At 52.1% G+C, this 15740-nt stretch overlaps 26 non-coding genes across 26 annotated transcripts; all 26 read right to left on the bottom strand.

Moving 5' to 3' along the window:
• Positions 1–2717: 2717 nt before the first annotated feature.
• Positions 2718–2789, bottom strand: Trnah-gug (transfer RNA histidin (anticodon GUG)). The gene has a single exon. It is a non-coding gene; the product is annotated as a tRNA-His (tRNA).
• A 375-nt stretch (positions 2790–3164) lies between these two features.
• On the bottom strand, positions 3165–3236 carry Trnae-cuc (transfer RNA glutamic acid (anticodon CUC)). Its single transcript has one exon. It is a non-coding gene; the product is annotated as a tRNA-Glu (tRNA).
• A 444-nt stretch (positions 3237–3680) lies between these two features.
• On the bottom strand, positions 3681–3762 carry Trnal-uag (transfer RNA leucine (anticodon UAG)). Its single transcript has one exon. It is a non-coding gene; the product is annotated as a tRNA-Leu (tRNA).
• Positions 3763–4228: 466 nt separating this feature from the next.
• Positions 4229–4300, bottom strand: Trnah-gug (transfer RNA histidin (anticodon GUG)). The gene has a single exon. It is a non-coding gene; the product is annotated as a tRNA-His (tRNA).
• Positions 4301–4675: 375 nt separating this feature from the next.
• On the bottom strand, positions 4676–4747 carry Trnae-cuc (transfer RNA glutamic acid (anticodon CUC)). The gene has a single exon. It is a non-coding gene; the product is annotated as a tRNA-Glu (tRNA).
• A 444-nt stretch (positions 4748–5191) lies between these two features.
• On the bottom strand, positions 5192–5273 carry Trnal-uag (transfer RNA leucine (anticodon UAG)). Its single transcript has one exon. It is a non-coding gene; the product is annotated as a tRNA-Leu (tRNA).
• Positions 5274–5739: 466 nt separating this feature from the next.
• On the bottom strand, positions 5740–5811 carry Trnah-gug (transfer RNA histidin (anticodon GUG)). The gene has a single exon. It is a non-coding gene; the product is annotated as a tRNA-His (tRNA).
• A 375-nt stretch (positions 5812–6186) lies between these two features.
• Trnae-cuc (transfer RNA glutamic acid (anticodon CUC)) lies at positions 6187–6258 on the bottom strand. The gene has a single exon. It is a non-coding gene; the product is annotated as a tRNA-Glu (tRNA).
• Positions 6259–6702: 444 nt separating this feature from the next.
• Positions 6703–6784, bottom strand: Trnal-uag (transfer RNA leucine (anticodon UAG)). Its single transcript has one exon. It is a non-coding gene; the product is annotated as a tRNA-Leu (tRNA).
• A 466-nt stretch (positions 6785–7250) lies between these two features.
• Positions 7251–7322, bottom strand: Trnah-gug (transfer RNA histidin (anticodon GUG)). Its single transcript has one exon. It is a non-coding gene; the product is annotated as a tRNA-His (tRNA).
• Positions 7323–7699: 377 nt separating this feature from the next.
• Trnae-cuc (transfer RNA glutamic acid (anticodon CUC)) lies at positions 7700–7771 on the bottom strand. Its single transcript has one exon. It is a non-coding gene; the product is annotated as a tRNA-Glu (tRNA).
• Positions 7772–8218: 447 nt separating this feature from the next.
• On the bottom strand, positions 8219–8300 carry Trnal-uag (transfer RNA leucine (anticodon UAG)). The gene has a single exon. It is a non-coding gene; the product is annotated as a tRNA-Leu (tRNA).
• A 468-nt stretch (positions 8301–8768) lies between these two features.
• On the bottom strand, positions 8769–8841 carry Trnah-gug (transfer RNA histidin (anticodon GUG)). Its single transcript has one exon. It is a non-coding gene; the product is annotated as a tRNA-His (tRNA).
• A 376-nt stretch (positions 8842–9217) lies between these two features.
• On the bottom strand, positions 9218–9290 carry Trnae-cuc (transfer RNA glutamic acid (anticodon CUC)). Its single transcript has one exon. It is a non-coding gene; the product is annotated as a tRNA-Glu (tRNA).
• Positions 9291–9735: 445 nt separating this feature from the next.
• On the bottom strand, positions 9736–9817 carry Trnal-uag (transfer RNA leucine (anticodon UAG)). Its single transcript has one exon. It is a non-coding gene; the product is annotated as a tRNA-Leu (tRNA).
• A 468-nt stretch (positions 9818–10285) lies between these two features.
• Positions 10286–10357, bottom strand: Trnah-gug (transfer RNA histidin (anticodon GUG)). Its single transcript has one exon. It is a non-coding gene; the product is annotated as a tRNA-His (tRNA).
• A 375-nt stretch (positions 10358–10732) lies between these two features.
• Trnae-cuc (transfer RNA glutamic acid (anticodon CUC)) lies at positions 10733–10804 on the bottom strand. The gene has a single exon. It is a non-coding gene; the product is annotated as a tRNA-Glu (tRNA).
• Positions 10805–11248: 444 nt separating this feature from the next.
• On the bottom strand, positions 11249–11331 carry Trnal-uag (transfer RNA leucine (anticodon UAG)). Its single transcript has one exon. It is a non-coding gene; the product is annotated as a tRNA-Leu (tRNA).
• Positions 11332–11799: 468 nt separating this feature from the next.
• On the bottom strand, positions 11800–11871 carry Trnah-gug (transfer RNA histidin (anticodon GUG)). The gene has a single exon. It is a non-coding gene; the product is annotated as a tRNA-His (tRNA).
• Positions 11872–12246: 375 nt separating this feature from the next.
• Trnae-cuc (transfer RNA glutamic acid (anticodon CUC)) lies at positions 12247–12318 on the bottom strand. The gene has a single exon. It is a non-coding gene; the product is annotated as a tRNA-Glu (tRNA).
• Positions 12319–12762: 444 nt separating this feature from the next.
• On the bottom strand, positions 12763–12845 carry Trnal-uag (transfer RNA leucine (anticodon UAG)). The gene has a single exon. It is a non-coding gene; the product is annotated as a tRNA-Leu (tRNA).
• A 466-nt stretch (positions 12846–13311) lies between these two features.
• Positions 13312–13383, bottom strand: Trnah-gug (transfer RNA histidin (anticodon GUG)). The gene has a single exon. It is a non-coding gene; the product is annotated as a tRNA-His (tRNA).
• Positions 13384–13758: 375 nt separating this feature from the next.
• Positions 13759–13830, bottom strand: Trnae-cuc (transfer RNA glutamic acid (anticodon CUC)). The gene has a single exon. It is a non-coding gene; the product is annotated as a tRNA-Glu (tRNA).
• A 446-nt stretch (positions 13831–14276) lies between these two features.
• Trnal-uag (transfer RNA leucine (anticodon UAG)) lies at positions 14277–14358 on the bottom strand. Its single transcript has one exon. It is a non-coding gene; the product is annotated as a tRNA-Leu (tRNA).
• Positions 14359–14825: 467 nt separating this feature from the next.
• Trnah-gug (transfer RNA histidin (anticodon GUG)) lies at positions 14826–14897 on the bottom strand. The gene has a single exon. It is a non-coding gene; the product is annotated as a tRNA-His (tRNA).
• Positions 14898–15274: 377 nt separating this feature from the next.
• Trnae-cuc (transfer RNA glutamic acid (anticodon CUC)) lies at positions 15275–15346 on the bottom strand. Its single transcript has one exon. It is a non-coding gene; the product is annotated as a tRNA-Glu (tRNA).
• Between the last annotated feature and the right edge of the window lie 394 nt (positions 15347–15740).

The following is a 15740-nucleotide window of genomic DNA, read 5'->3' on the forward strand; positions in this document are numbered from 1 at the left end:
ATAGATATATTATTTCTTCTCTAAAAAATTTAGCCCTTTCCGGTCTATTGGAGGTCCCTGACGGGGCATACAGGTTAATAATAGTACGTCAAAGACTTTAAGACCGATTGCTCTGCCCGAGTCCAGTCTCTCGACATCAGTTACAGGGATCCCTTCCCGGATTAAAATTGCTGTCCCCACTTTTGTTTCGAGTGAGATATTTAGTATTTCTACATAGCCTGCAACCTTAAGGTCAGGCATCGCGACTTCTTGCAGCAAAGCTATGTCAGTTCCTGATTCGTAAAGGAAATCCTTGAGAGCAGCAATCTTCGGTTCTGACTTAATCCTGTTAATGTTTATAGTTGTTATTGTGTATGCCTGGCACATGTAGCTTCCTTGTGAAAATAAGGAAAAAAAAAATCCCTACTGTCAGAGAAAAGTATCAATTACTTCTGGAGGTAATATAAGAAAAAGAAGAAAAAAAATGATACTAAAAACAGGCAACTACGAATTTGGCATATTGGTAATTCCGTTGTCACCGAAATTGTGCAGGAACATGGTGGCACTTAGCAGTATCGTTTCACGAGTTAGACTTGGCTGTGTCAGTTCAATGACGGATTCTTTACCGGGTCAGACTTATCTTTACAGTGGGGGTTTGCACCATCAAGTTTCTTTGGGTTTTTCTCGGGGGATACTTCAGAAATTATTTCATATGATACGTTTTTGGCTTTCACATCATCTTTTCCAAGTTTTTGTTTATCGGCGTTACGAGATGCTTTGAGGTTCGGTTGAGGTTTTAGCCTGCGTCTTTGAACCTCTGCAGTGGCAGTGTGTGACCGCGAGTGATCCGCAACTTGCGCCGATTGGGCGGAAGTGGCCTCTACGCAGTCCTGTTTGTTAAGTCTAGTTCCAGTTTCAGTTTCTTCCGCGACCTCCATCGGTGCAACGGGGAGGGAGTGCTGTGTGTCTGTAGATTCGCAAGGCTGAGTCCGATCCATCGCTTGCTGTTCCTCAGAACTCGACTCCTGTGTCGCCGTGATCGGAGCCTGTGTTTTCGCGTCCATGTCGTCTAACGCTGTGGCAACAGCAGCTGTCGGCGGGAGGGCCTCTGCTGCCGGCGTCACCGCCACATGTTTACTGTCTACGTCCTCACCCGCACTCTCACTGCATTGCTTTTGTTTACGGTTGGACTGTGATGTAGCATCGTCAGAACAGTCTTCAGTCGTGTCTAAAGGTCTCTTTTTAGTTTGCAGATCGCATTCATGGGTAGAAGAACTGCGATCGGTAATTACATGCAAGGGAGGAAAATCAGCGACATTTACGGCAGTTACATCAGAAGTACGAGCTCCATCATTACTGGCCGGGGGAGGTTGATGATTGTTAGGCAGAACATCATTAAGCGTAAGTCGCTGACGCTGCGTAAGGCTATTTTTAAGGACATAGACACGGCGGGGACAGTCTTGACGGAAATGACCCGTTTCATTACAAATATTACATGTCTGAACCTGCCCTGAGTAAACGATATGCGCTTTATGACCAGCAATAGAAAGGAAAGATGGAATATTGGCTTTAACTTCCATTTCTACTGATCGTATGCCATTGAAACACTGCAATTTATACAATTTTGACCACCTTTCGTTGACAATGGACTGGATCTCCCCGTATTTCGATAGTGCCTCTTTAATCAGCTGATTATCTACTTCAATGGGAATGTTGAGCACTCTTACAGTTTTATACGTGATATCCGCTTTCCGAATCGAAACACTACTTTTAGACCCATCTCTATGCACAAATTCAGCAACACTACCCCACTTCAACAACAGCTTCTCAACATCCACGGGATTAAAAAATTTGACAAAAACACAGTATTTGTCAGCATCTAATTGAGTGGTATGTACGGAATCAGAACTTACTCCAATTACGTCGGTCAGCCAGTCATGGATTTCCAAAGCCGTAGGTTGCACTGCACGTGTTTCCTTCTCGAAGGAGAAAACCAGGGTATACTTCCGGACAATTCCAGCCATTTTTCGTCAGTTACGAGGAGATCCCGGCAATAAACCGAAATTCCTCCAAAACAGAACCGTTGTAACGGACGAAAACACACAGAAACTTTGCACAATGACACCAGTCACGTTGAAATACAGAAATTCACAAACAGCAACAAACTAAAACTCAGGACTTGGCGTCACCACTAACGTACACAGAGCAGCGGCGGACACGTCCTAACGCGCAGACAGCTAGAGCCGGAATGCAACCGCTCGGCCACGTTACCCTTGGAAGAGCGGCGGCAAAACGTTCCCTTTGTACTACAAAGATCACTTCGAAATGGAAGTATCTTGGCAATCGCCGTGCCATGTATTTTCACTGCTCTCCCACTGGAAGCGTCTCTTTAGGCCACCCACAACAAGAAAATGCCGTGCCCGCCATATGGTAGCGACGCCACTTGTCTGTAGCTGTCGTAGTTAAGGAGACAGCATCAAGAGACGTTTTCGTGCCGTGACCAGGTTTCGAACCTGGGCTTTCCGTAACCACTAAAGTGTCATAGCTGTACCTGTCAGGCGGAGCTAGAATGCTCCATGTAACAAACATATGTGAGCTCAAGGAGGTTACACTTGTGATGAAGTGGTAGTACAAACTGCGGCCTGCGGAACACGAGTGAACAACCAAGAAAGCACTGTGATTTCGAGTACTCGTGCACTATCGTCAATGCAACGGCAGCAAGGAAAAACTTTCAAAATTGCCGTGACCAGGATTCGAACCTGGGTTATTGCGGCCACAACGCAATGTCCTAACCACTAGACGATCACGGCCACGGAGGCGCCCGCCAGAGCAGCTGGCGGGAATGCAAGTGGCGGTACACAGCAAAGCCCAGCCCACAGTGTCACGCCACAGCAGTGTCAGACACGTTCTCCATCACATGTATACAAACAAATGAACGTGCCTGCGCTGTCGGGACACTAACTACAGTGGTTAGCTGCATTCACCTCCGTGGCAATGTCTTGCAGTCCTCCAAGCCTCTTGACTACAGACATGTGACTCGATAACAAGTGGACAGACGCTGCATCTCTCTCGCCGTCGGGTGTTGCCACGAATCATACTTAACGTGGCTTTCTGCACGCGTCAGCGTAGCGTCAGTCGAGCAAAGTCGAGACAAGTCGCATAAGAGGAGCAACAAAAACGCGCATTTCCGGTACCGGGAATCGAACCCGGGCCTCCTGGGTGAGAGCCAGGTATCCTAGCCACTAGACTACACCGGATTACGGCGCCAGTGCTCCTCCAGCGAACGCAGCAAGCACCCACGATTAACTTACGACACCTGTAAAAAATCCACTTTCGCACGCTATAGAACGGCATGTTCTGGACGCATATCGTGGAGACGAACGCCAGCAGTGATGAGGGCAAAAGGCGCCTACAAATCCTGCCGTTGCACCACGTACTGTTCTACGACAATTCACGAAGCAGACGCTCACGCCTTGTTGTGCTGTTTCCTTTGCGGGCAATGAGTGCATCTGCCTTCGATGCAGGAAACATTACACGTTTGGCAGCTGCGGTATTGGAACCCACGCCTCCGAAGAGACTGGTGCCTGAAACCAGCGCCTTAGACCGCTCGGCCACGCTACCTACGCAACACGCGCGTCACATGAGCTGCGTCCTACTCCACGAGAACACACAGCAACGGCACAAAAATGAGACGCCAAAATTGGCAACGGTGGGATTCGAACCCACGCCTCCGAAGAGACTGGTGCCTAAAACCAGCGCCTTAGACCGCTCGGCCACGTTACCCTTGGAAGAGCGGCGGCAAAACGTTCCCTTTGTACTACAAAGATCACTTCGAAATGGAAGTATCTTGGCAATCGCCGTGCCATGTATTTTCACTGCTCTCCCACTGGAAGCGTCTCTTTAGGCCACCCACAACAAGAAAATGCCGTGCCCGCCATATGGTAGCGACGCCACTTGTCTGTAGCTGTCGTAGTTAAGGAGACAGCATCAAGAGACGTTTTCGTGCCGTGACCAGGTTTCGAACCTGGGCTTTCCGTAACCACTAAAGTGTCATAGCTGTACCTGTCAGGCGGAGCTAGAATGCTCCATGTAACAAACATATGTGAGCTCAAGGAGGTTACACTTGTGATGAAGTGGTAGTACAAACTGCGGCCTGCGGAACACGAGTGAACAACCAAGAAAGCACTGTGATTTCGAGTACTCGTGCACTATCGTCAATGCAACGGCAGCAAGGAAAAACTTTCAAAATTGCCGTGACCAGGATTCGAACCTGGGTTATTGCGGCCACAACGCAATGTCCTAACCACTAGACGATCACGGCCACGGAGGCGCCCGCCAGAGCAGCTGGCGGGAATGCAAGTGGCGGTACACAGCAAAGCCCAGCCCACAGTGTCACGCCACAGCAGTGTCAGACACGTTCTCCATCACATGTATACAAACAAATGAACGTGCCTGCGCTGTCGGGACACTAACTACAGTGGTTAGCTGCATTCACCTCCGTGGCAATGTCTTGCAGTCCTCCAAGCCTCTTGACTACAGACATGTGACTCGATAACAAGTGGACAGACGCTGCATCTCTCTCGCCGTCGGGTGTTGCCACGAATCATACTTAACGTGGCTTTCTGCACGCGTCAGCGTAGCGTCAGTCGAGCAAAGTCGAGACAAGTCGCATAAGAGGAGCAACAAAAACGCGCATTTCCGGTACCGGGAATCGAACCCGGGCCTCCTGGGTGAGAGCCAGGTATCCTAGCCACTAGACTACACCGGATTACGGCGCCAGTGCTCCTCCAGCGAACGCAGCAAGCACCCACGATTAACTTACGACACCTGTAAAAAATCCACTTTCGCACGCTATAGAACGGCATGTTCTGGACGCATATCGTGGAGACGAACGCCAGCAGTGATGAGGGCAAAAGGCGCCTACAAATCCTGCCGTTGCACCACGTACTGTTCTACGACAATTCACGAAGCAGACGCTCACGCCTTGTTGTGCTGTTTCCTTTGCGGGCAATGAGTGCATCTGCCTTCGATGCAGGAAACATTACACGTTTGGCAGCTGCGGTATTGGAACCCACGCCTCCGAAGAGACTGGTGCCTGAAACCAGCGCCTTAGACCGCTCGGCCACGCTACCTACGCAACACGCGCGTCACATGAGCTGCGTCCTACTCCACGAGAACACACAGCAACGGCACAAAAATGAGACGCCAAAATTGGCAACGGTGGGATTCGAACCCACGCCTCCGAAGAGACTGGTGCCTAAAACCAGCGCCTTAGACCGCTCGGCCACGTTACCCTTGGAAGAGCGGCGGCAAAACGTTCCCTTTGTACTACAAAGATCACTTCGAAATGGAAGTATCTTGGCAATCGCCGTGCCATGTATTTTCACTGCTCTCCCACTGGAAGCGTCTCTTTAGGCCACCCACAACAAGAAAATGCCGTGCCCGCCATATGGTAGCGACGCCACTTGTCTGTAGCTGTCGTAGTTAAGGAGACAGCATCAAGAGACGTTTTCGTGCCGTGACCAGGTTTCGAACCTGGGCTTTCCGTAACCACTAAAGTGTCATAGCTGTACCTGTCAGGCGGAGCTAGAATGCTCCATGTAACAAACATATGTGAGCTCAAGGAGGTTACACTTGTGATGAAGTGGTAGTACAAACTGCGGCCTGCGGAACACGAGTGAACAACCAAGAAAGCACTGTGATTTCGAGTACTCGTGCACTATCGTCAATGCAACGGCAGCAAGGAAAAACTTTCAAAATTGCCGTGACCAGGATTCGAACCTGGGTTATTGCGGCCACAACGCAATGTCCTAACCACTAGACGATCACGGCCACGGAGGCGCCCGCCAGAGCAGCTGGCGGGAATGCAAGTGGCGGTACACAGCAAAGCCCAGCCCACAGTGTCACGCCACAGCAGTGTCAGACACGTTCTCCATCACATGTATACAAACAAATGAACGTGCCTGCGCTGTCGGGACACTAACTACAGTGGTTAGCTGCATTCACCTCCGTGGCAATGTCTTGCAGTCCTCCAAGCCTCTTGACTACAGACATGTGACTCGATAACAAGTGGACAGACGCTGCATCTCTCTCGCCGTCGGGTGTTGCCACGAATCATACTTAACGTGGCTTTCTGCACGCGTCAGCGTAGCGTCAGTCGAGCAAAGTCGAGACAAGTCGCATAAGAGGAGCAACAAAAACGCGCATTTCCGGTACCGGGAATCGAACCCGGGCCTCCTGGGTGAGAGCCAGGTATCCTAGCCACTAGACTACACCGGATTACGGCGCCAGTGCTCCTCCAGCGAACGCAGCAAGCACCCACGATTAACTTACGACACCTGTAAAAAATCCACTTTCGCACGCTATAGAACGGCATGTTCTGGACGCATATCGTGGAGACGAACGCCAGCAGTGATGAGGGCAAAAGGCGCCTACAAATCCTGCCGTTGCACCACGTACTGTTCTACGACAATTCACGAAGCAGACGCTCACGCCTTGTTGTGCTGTTTCCTTTGCGGGCAATGAGTGCATCTGCCTTCGATGCAGGAAACATTACACGTTTGGCAGCTGCGGTATTGGAACCCACGCCTCCGAAGAGACTGGTGCCTGAAACCAGCGCCTTAGACCGCTCGGCCACGCTACCTACGCAACACGCGCGTCACATGAGCTGCGTCCTACTCCACGAGAACACACAGCAACGGCACAAAAATGAGACGCCAAAATTGGCAACGGTGGGATTCGAACCCACGCCTCCGAAGAGACTGGTGCCTAAAACCAGCGCCTTAGACCGCTCGGCCACGTTACCCTTGGAAGAGCGGCGGCAAAACGTTCCCTTTGTACTACAAAGATCACTTCGAAATGGAAGTATCTTGGCAATCGCCGTGCCATGTATTTTCACTGCTCTCCCACTGGAAGCGTCTCTTTAGGCCACCCACAACAAGAAAATGCCGTGCCCGCCATATGGTAGCGACGCCACTTGTCTGTAGCTGTCGTAGTTAAGGAGACAGCATCAAGAGACGTTTTCGTGCCGTGACCAGGTTTCGAACCTGGGCTTTCCGTAACCACTAAAGTGTCATAGCTGTACCTGTCAGGCGGAGCTAGAATGCTCCATGTAACAAACATATGTGAGCTCAAGGAGGTTACACTTGTGATGAAGTGGTAGTACAAACTGCGGCCTGCGGAACACGAGTGAACAACCAAGAAAGCACTGTGATTTCGAGTACTCGTGCACTATCGTCAATGCAACGGCAGCAAGGAAAAACTTTCAAAATTGCCGTGACCAGGATTCGAACCTGGGTTATTGCGGCCACAACGCAATGTCCTAACCACTAGACGATCACGGCCACGGAGGCGCCCGCCAGAGCAGCTGGCGGGAATGCAAGTGGCGGTACACAGCAAAGCCCAGCCCACAGTGTCACGCCACAGCAGTGTCAGACACGTTCTCCATCACATGTATACAAACAAATGAACGTGCCTGCGCTGTCGGGACACTAACTACAGTGGTTAGCTGCATTCACCTCCGTGGCAATGTCTTGCAGTCCTCCAAGCCTCTTGACTACAGACATGTGACTCGATAACAAGTGGGACAGACGCTGCATCTCTCTCGCCGTCGGGTGTTGCCACGAATCATACTTAACGTGGCTTTCTGCACGCGTCAGCGTAGCGTCAGTCGAGCAAAGTCGAGACAAGTCGCATAAGAGGAGCAACAAAAAACGCGCATTTCCGGTACCGGGAATCGAACCCGGGCCTCCTGGGTGAGAGCCAGGTATCCTAGCCACTAGACTACACCGGATTACGGCGCCAGTGCTCCTCCAGCGAAACGCAGCAAGCACCCACGATTAACTTACGACACCTGTAAAAAAATCCACTTTCGCACGCTATAGAACGGCATGTTCTGGACGCATATCGTGGAGACGAACGCCAGCAGTGATGAGGGCAAAAGGCGCCTACAAATCCTGCCGTTGCACCACGTACTGTTCTACGACAATTCACGAAGCAGACGCTCACGCCTTGTTGTGCTGTTTCCTTTGCGGGCAATGAGTGCATCTGCCTTCGATGCAGGAAACATTACACGTTTGGCAGCTGCGGTATTGGAACCCACGCCTCCGAAGAGACTGGTGCCTGAAACCAGCGCCTTAGACCGCTCGGCCACGCTACCTACGCAACACGCGCGTCACATGAGCTGCGTCCTACTCCACGAGAACACACAGCAAACGGCACAAAAATGAGACGCCAAAATTGGCAACGGTGGGATTCGAACCCACGCCTCCGAAGAGACTGGTGCCTAAAACCAGCGCCTTAGACCGCTCGGCCACGTTACCCTTGGAAGAGCGGCGGCAAAAACGTTTCCCTTTGTACTACAAAGATCACTTCGAAATGGAAGTATCTTGGCAATCGCCGTGCCATGTATTTTCACTGCTCTCCCACTGGAAGCGTCTCTTTAGGCCACCCACAACAAGAAAATGCCGTGCCCGCCATATGGTAGCGACGCCACTTGTCTGTAGCTGTCGTAGTTAAGGAGACAGCATCAAGAGACGTTTTCGTGCCGTGACCAGGTTTCGAACCTGGGCTTTCCGTAACCACTAAAGTGTCATAGCTGTACCTGTCAGGCGGAGCTAGAATGCTCCATGTAACAAACATATGTGAGCTCAAGGAGGTTACACTTGTGATGAAGTGGTAGTACAAACTGCGGCCTGCGGAACACGAGTGAACAACCAAGAAAGCACTGTGATTTCGAGTACTCGTGCACTATCGTCAATGCAACGGCAGCAAGGAAAAACTTTCAAAATTGCCGTGACCAGGATTCGAACCTGGGTTATTGCGGCCACAACGCAATGTTCCTAACCACTAGACGATCACGGCCACGGAGGCGCCCGCCAGAGCAGCTGGCGGGAAATGCAAGTGGCGGTACACAGCAAAGCCCAGCCCACAGTGTCACGCCCACAGCAGTGTCAGACACGTTCTCCATCACATGTATACAAACAAATGAACGTGCCTGCGCTGTCGGGACACTAACTACAGTGGTTAGCTGCATTCACCTCCGTGGCAATGTCTTGCAGTCCTCCAAGCCTCTTGACTACAGACATGTGACTCGATAACAAGTGGACAGACGCTGCATCTCTCTCGCCGTCGGGTGTTGCCACGAATCATACTTAACGTGGCTTTCTGCACGCGTCAGCGTAGCGTCAGTCGAGCAAAGTCGAGACAAGTCGCATAAGAGGAGCAACAAAAACGCGCATTTCCGGTACCGGGAATCGAACCCGGGCCTCCTGGGTGAGAGCCAGGTATCCTAGCCACTAGACTACACGGATTACGGCGCCAGTGCTCCTCCAGCGAACGCAGCAAGCACCCACGATTAACTTACGACACCTGTAAAAAATCCACTTTCGCACGCTATAGAACGGCATGTTCTGGACGCATATCGTGGAGACGAACGCCAGCAGTGATGAGGGCAAAAGGCGCCTACAAATCCTGCCGTTGCACCACGTACTGTTCTACGACAATTCACGAAGCAGGACGCTCACGCCTTGTTGTGCTGTTTCCTTTGCGGGCAATGAGTGCATCTGCCTTCGATGCAGGAAACATTACACGTTTGGCAGCTGCGGTATTGGAACCCACGCCTCCGAAGAGACTGGTGCCTGAAACCAGCGCCTTAGACCGCTCGGCCACGCTACCTACGCAACACGCGCGTCACATGAGCTGCGTCCTACTCCACGAGAACACACAGCAACGGCAACAAAAATGAGACGCCAAAATTGGCAACGGTGGGATTCGAACCCACGCCTCCGAAGAGACTGGTGCCTAAAACCAGCGCCTTAGACCGCTCGGCCACGTTACCCTTGGAAGAGCGGCGGCAAAACGTTCCCTTTGTACTACAAAGATCACTTCGAAATGGAAGTATCTTGGCAATCGCCGTGCCATGTATTTTCACTGCTCTCCCACTGGAAGCGTCCTCTTTAGGCCACCCACAACAAGAAAATGCCGTGCCCGCCATATGGTAGCGACGCCACTTGTCTGTAGCTGTCGTAGTTAAGGAGGACAGCATCAAGAGACGTTTTCGTGCCGTGACCAGGTTTCGAACCTGGGCTTTCCGTAACCACTAAAGTGTCATAGCTGTACCTGTCAGGCGGAGCTAGAATGCTCCATGTAACAAACATATGTGAGCTCAAGGAGGTTACACTTGTGATGAAGTGGTAGTACAAACTGCGGCCTGCGGAACACGAGTGAACAACCAAGAAAGCACTGTGATTTCGAGTACTCGTGCACTATCGTCAATGCAACGGCAGCAAGGAAAAACTTTCAAAATTGCCGTGACCAGGATTCGAACCTGGGTTATTGCGGCCACAACGCAATGTCCTAACCACTAGACGATCACGGCCACGGAGGCGCCCGCCAGAGCAGCTGGCGGGAATGCAAGTGGCGGTACACAGCAAAGCCCAGCCCACAGTGTCACGCCACAGCAGTGTCAGACACGTTCTCCATCACATGTATACAAACAAATGAACGTGCCTGCGCTGTCGGGACACTAACTACAGTGGTTAGCTGCATTCACCTCCGTGGCAATGTCTTGCAGTCCTCCAAGCCTCTTGACTACAGACATGTGACTCGATAACAAGTGGACAGACGCTGCATCTCTCTCGCCGTCGGGTGTTGCCACGAATCATACTTAACGTGGCTTTCTGCACGCGTCAGCGTAGCGTCAGTCGAGCAAAGTCGAGACAAGTCGCATAAGAGGAGCAACAAAAACGCGCATTTCCGGTACCGGGAATCGAACCCGGGCCTCCTGGGTGAGAGCCAGGTATCCTAGCCACTAGACTACACCGGATTACGGCGCCAGTGCTCCTCCAGCGAACGCAGCAAGCACCCACGATTAACTTACGACACCTGTAAAAAATCCACTTTCGCACGCTATAGAACGGCATGTTCTGGACGCATATCGTGGAGACGAACGCCAGCAGTGATGAGGGCAAAAGGCGCCTACAAATCCTGCCGTTGCACCACGTACTGTTCTACGACAATTCACGAAGCAGACGCTCACGCCTTGTTGTGCTGTTTCCTTTGCGGGCAATGAGTGCATCTGCCTTCGATGCAGGAAACATTACACGTTTGGCAGCTGCGGTATTGGAACCCACGCCTCCGAAGAGACTGGTGCCTGAAACCAGCGCCTTAGACCGCTCGGCCACGCTACCTACGCAACACGCGCGTCACATGAGCTGCGTCCTACTCCACGAGAACACACAGCAACGGCACAAAAATGAGACGCCAAAATTGGCAACGGTGGGATTCGAACCCACGCCTCCGAAGAGGACTGGTGCCTAAAACCAGCGCCTTAGACCGCTCGGCCACGTTACCCTTGGAAGAGCGGCGGCAAAACGTTCCCTTTGTACTACAAAGATCACTTCGAAATGGAAGTATCTTGGCAATCGCCGTGCCATGTATTTTCACTGCTCTCCCACTGGAAGCGTCTCTTTAGGCCACCCACAACAAGAAAATGCCGTGCCCGCCATATGGTAGCGACGCCACTTGTCTGTAGCTGTCGTAGTTAAGGAGACAGCATCAAGAGACGTTTTCGTGCCGTGACCAGGTTTTCGAACCTGGGCTTTCCGTAACCACTAAAGTGTCATAGCTGTACCTGTCAGGCGGAGCTAGAATGCTCCATGTAACAAACATATGTGAGCTCAAGGAGGTTACACTTGTGATGAAGTGGTAGTACAAACTGCGGCCTGCGGAACACGAGTGAACAACCAAGAAAGCACTGTGATTTCGAGTACTCGTGCACTATCGTCAATGCAACGGCAGCAAGGAAAAAACTTTCAAAATTGCCGTGACCAGGATTCGAACCTGGGTTATTGCGGCCACAACGCAATGTCCTAACCACTAGACGATCACGGCCACGGAGGCGCCCGCCAGAGCAGCTGGCGGGAATGCAAGTGGCGGTACACAGCAAAGCCCAGCCCACAGTGTCACGCCACAGCAGTGTCAGACACGTTCTCCATCACATGTATACAAACAAATGAACGTGCCTGCGCTGTCGGGACACTAACTACAGTGGTTAGCTGCATTCACCTCCGTGGCAATGTCTTGCAGTCCTCCAAGCCTCTTGACTACAGACATGTGACTCGATAACAAGTGGACAGACGCTGCATCTCTCTCGCCGTCGGGTGTTGCCACGAATCATACTTAACGTGGCTTTCTGCACGCGTCAGCGTAGCGTCAGTCGAGCAAAGTCGAGACAAGTCGCATAAGAGGAGCAACAAAAACGCGCATTTCCGGTACCGGGAATCGAACCCGGGCCTCCTGGGTGAGAGCCAGGTATCCTAGCCACTAGACTACACCGGATTACGGCGCCAGTGCTCCTCCAGCGAACGCAGCAAGCACCCACGATTAACTTACGACACCTGTAAAAAATCCACTTTCGCACGCTATAGAACGGCATGTTCTGGACGCATATCGTGGAGACGAACGCCAGCAGTGATGAGGGCAAAAGGCGCCTACAAATCCTGCCGTTGCACCACGTACTGTTCTACGACAATTCACGAAGCAGACGCTCACGCCTTGTTGTGCTGTTTCCTTTGCGGGCAATGAGTGCATCTGCCTTCGATGCAGGAAACATTACACGTTTGGCAGCTGCGGTATTGGAACCCACGCCTCCGAAGAGACTGGTGCCTGAAACCAGCGCCTTAGACCGCTCGGCCACGCTACCTACGCAACACGCGCGTCACATGAGCTGCGTCCTACTCCACGAGAACACACAGCAACGGCACAAAAATGAGACGCCAAAATTGGCAACGGTGGGATTCGAACCCACGCCTCCGAAGAGACTGGTGCCTAAAACCAGCGCCTTAGACCGCTCGGCCACGTTTACCCTTGGAAGAGCGGCGGCAAAACGTTCCCTTTGTACTACAAAGATCACTTCGAAATGGAAGTATCTTGGCAATCGCCGTGCCATGTATTTTCACTGCTCTCCCACTGGAAGCGTCTCTTTAGGCCACCCACAACAAGAAAATGCCGTGCCCGCCATATGGTAGCGACGCCACTTGTCTGTAGCTGTCGTAGTTAAGGAGACAGCATCAAGAGACGTTTTCGTGCCGTGACCAGGTTTCGAACCTGGGCTTTCCGTAACCACTAAAGTGTCATAGCTGTACCTGTCAGGCGGAGCTAGAATGCTCCATGTAACAAACATATGTGAGCTCAAGGAGGTTACACTTGTGATGAAGTGGTAGTACAAACTGCGGCCTGCGGAACACGAGTGAACAACCAAGAAAGCACTGTGATTTCGAGTACTCGTGCACTATCGTCAATGCAACGGCAGCAAGGAAAAACTTTCAAAATTGCCGTGACCAGGATTCGAACCTGGGTTATTGCGGCCACAACGCAATGTCCTAACCACTAGACGATCACGGCCACGGAGGCGCCCGCCAGAGCAGCTGGCGGGAATGCAAGTGGCGGTACACAGCAAAGCCCAGCCCACAGTGTCACGCCACAGCAGTGTCAGACACGTTCTCCATCACATGTATACAAACAAATGAACGTGCCTGCGCTGTCGGGACACTAACTACAGTGGTTAGCTGCATTCACCTCCGTGGCAATGTCTTGCAGTCCTCCAAGCCTCTTGACTACAGACATGTGACTCGATAACAAGTGGACAGACGCTGCATCTCTCTCGCCGTCGGGTGTTGCCACGAATCATACTTAACGTGGCTTTCTGCACGCGTCAGCGTAGCGTCAGTCGAGCAAAGTCGAGACAAGTCGCATAAGAGGAGCAACAAAAACGCGCATTTCCGGTACCGGGAATCGAACCCGGGCCTCCTGGGTGAGAGCCAGGTATCCTAGCCACTAGACTACACCGGATTACGGCGCCAGTGCTCCTCCAGCGAACGCAGCAAGCACCCACGATTAACTTACGACACCTGTAAAAAAATCCACTTTCGCACGCTATAGAACGGCATGTTCTGGACGCATATCGTGGAGACGAACGCCAGCAGTGATGAGGGCAAAAGGCGCCTACAAATCCTGCCGTTGCACCACGTACTGTTCTACGACAATTCACGAAGCAGACGCTCACGCCTTGTTGTGCTGTTTCCTTTGCGGGCAATGAGTGCATCTGCCTTCGATGCAGGAAACATTACACGTTTGGCAGCTGCGGTATTGGAAACCCACGCCTCCGAAGAGACTGGTGCCTGAAACCAGCGCCTTAGACCGCTCGGCCACGCTACCTACGCAACACGCGCGTCACATGAGCTGCGTCCTACTCCACGAGAACACACAGCAACGGCACAAAAATGAGACGCCAAAATTGGCAACGGTGGGATTCGAACCCACGCCTCCGAAGAGACTGGTGCCTAAAACCAGCGCCTTAGACCGCTCGGCCACGTTACCCTTGGAAGAGCGGCGGCAAAAACGTTCCCTTTGTACTACAAAGATCACTTCGAAATGGAAGTATCTTGGCAATCGCCGTGCCATGTATTTTCACTGCTCTCCCACTGGAAGCGTCTCTTTAGGCCACCCACAACAAGAAAATGCCGTGCCCGCCATATGGTAGCGACGCCACTTGTCTGTAGCTGTCGTAGTTAAGGAGACAGCATCAAGAGACGTTTTCGTGCCGTGACCAGGTTTCGAACCTGGGCTTTCCGTAACCACTAAAGTGTCATAGCTGTACCTGTCAGGCGGAGCTAGAATGCTCCATGTAACAAACATATGTGAGCTCAAGGAGGTTACACTTGTGATGAAGTGGTAGTACAAACTGCGGCCTGCGGAACACGAGTGAACAACCAAGAAAGCACTGTGATTTCGAGTACTCGTGCACTATCGTCAATGCAACGGCAGCAAGGAAAAACTTTCAAAATTGCCGTGACCAGGATTCGAACCTGGGTTATTGCGGCCACAACGCAATGTCCTAACCACTAGACGATCACGGCCACGGAGGCGCCCGCCAGAGCAGCTGGCGGGAATGCAAGTGGCGGTACACAGCAAAGCCCAGCCCACAGTGTCACGCCACAGCAGTGTCAGACACGTTCTCCATCACATGTATACAAACAAATGAACGTGCCCTGCGCTGTCGGGACACTAACTACAGTGGTTAGCTGCATTCACCTCCGTGGCAATGTCTTGCAGTCCTCCAAGCCTCTTGACTACAGACATGTGACTCGATAACAAGTGGACAGGACGCTGCATCTCTCTCGCCGTCGGGTGTTGCCACGAATCATACTTAACGTGGCTTTCTGCACGCGTCAGCGTAGCGTCAGTCGAGCAAAGTCGAGACAAGTCGCATAAGAGGAGCAACAAAAACGCGCATTTCCGGTACCGGGAATCGAACCCGGGCCTCCTGGGTGAGAGCCAGGTATCCTAGCCACTAGACTACACCGGATTACGGCGCCAGTGCTCCTCCAGCGAACGCAGCAAGCACCCACGATTAACTTACGACACCTGTAAAAAATCCACTTTCGCACGCTATAGAACGGCATGTTCTGGACGCATATCGTGGAGACGAACGCCAGCAGTGATGAGGGCAAAAGGCGCCTACAAATCCTGCCGTTGCACCACGTACTGTTCTACGACAATTCACGAAGCAGACGCTCACGCCTTGTTGTGCTGTTTCCTTTGCGGGCAATGAGTGCATCTGCCTTCGATGCAGGAAACATTACACGTTTGGCAGCTGCGGTATTGGAACCCACGCCTCCGAAGAGACTGGTGCCTGAAACCAGCGCCTTAGACCGCTCGGCCACGCTACCTACGCAACACGCGCGTCACATGAGCTGCGT

Source organism: Schistocerca cancellata, unplaced genomic scaffold, assembly GCF_023864275.1.
Source record: "Schistocerca cancellata isolate TAMUIC-IGC-003103 unplaced genomic scaffold, iqSchCanc2.1 HiC_scaffold_433, whole genome shotgun sequence".
In the NCBI taxonomy this organism is placed as follows: Eukaryota; Metazoa; Arthropoda; class Insecta; order Orthoptera; family Acrididae; genus Schistocerca; species Schistocerca cancellata.